We start from the raw sequence: 632 nt of genomic DNA, 5'->3' as shown, positions 1-632 counted from the left end.
CCCCGCCGGTACTGGTCCTGTTGTCCCGGGCCGTCTGCCCCTCCGGCCACCCACACCGGTGTGAGCGACCGTTTCAGAGGGGCCGGCTTGCTCTGCGGCCGGGCGATCACACTGGGCCAGGGTCATCTGGCACAGGCCCCGGCGCGCCGGGGGGGGGATTCGTGCCTGACATCGCGCGCGCGCGGGGCTGTGCACCCGTACAGGCAGGCGGGCACTTTTTAGCCCTGCCCCCGCTCTGGGGCGCGCAGCAGCTCCCCCCTTGTGCCGTTGGCCCGACACAGCTGGGGACTATTGCTTCTGGGCGAAGGGTCGGCCTGGCATGCCTGCCGCGTATGTATGTGTGCATGCGCGTGCATGTGCGTGCATGTGTGTGCACATGCACGCATAATGGGAATGCCGGGGCAAGCGCAGGGGTGTCTGGCACCGAGACCAGCCTGCATGCCCGGCCGCATGCCAAAAGGCCGCAGCGGAACGAACGCGGGTCATCGCCCGCGGAAAGGTGACAAATCCCAGGGGGGGCTAGTGAATCCGTCCCCGGTACAGGCCAAGAGAGGGAGAGGCATGGAAAGAGAAAGAGAGAGAGAGAGACAGGGGGGGCTCCCGCATTTCCAGGTCCAGGGATGCGGGGGGGG

Source organism: Fonticula alba (genome assembly GCF_000388065.1).
Source record: "Fonticula alba strain ATCC 38817 unplaced genomic scaffold supercont2.7, whole genome shotgun sequence".
In the NCBI taxonomy this organism is placed as follows: domain Eukaryota; order Rotosphaerida; family Fonticulaceae; genus Fonticula; species Fonticula alba.
The sequence above is the reverse complement of the archived record's forward strand: the minus strand, read 5'-3'. Positions refer to the sequence as shown.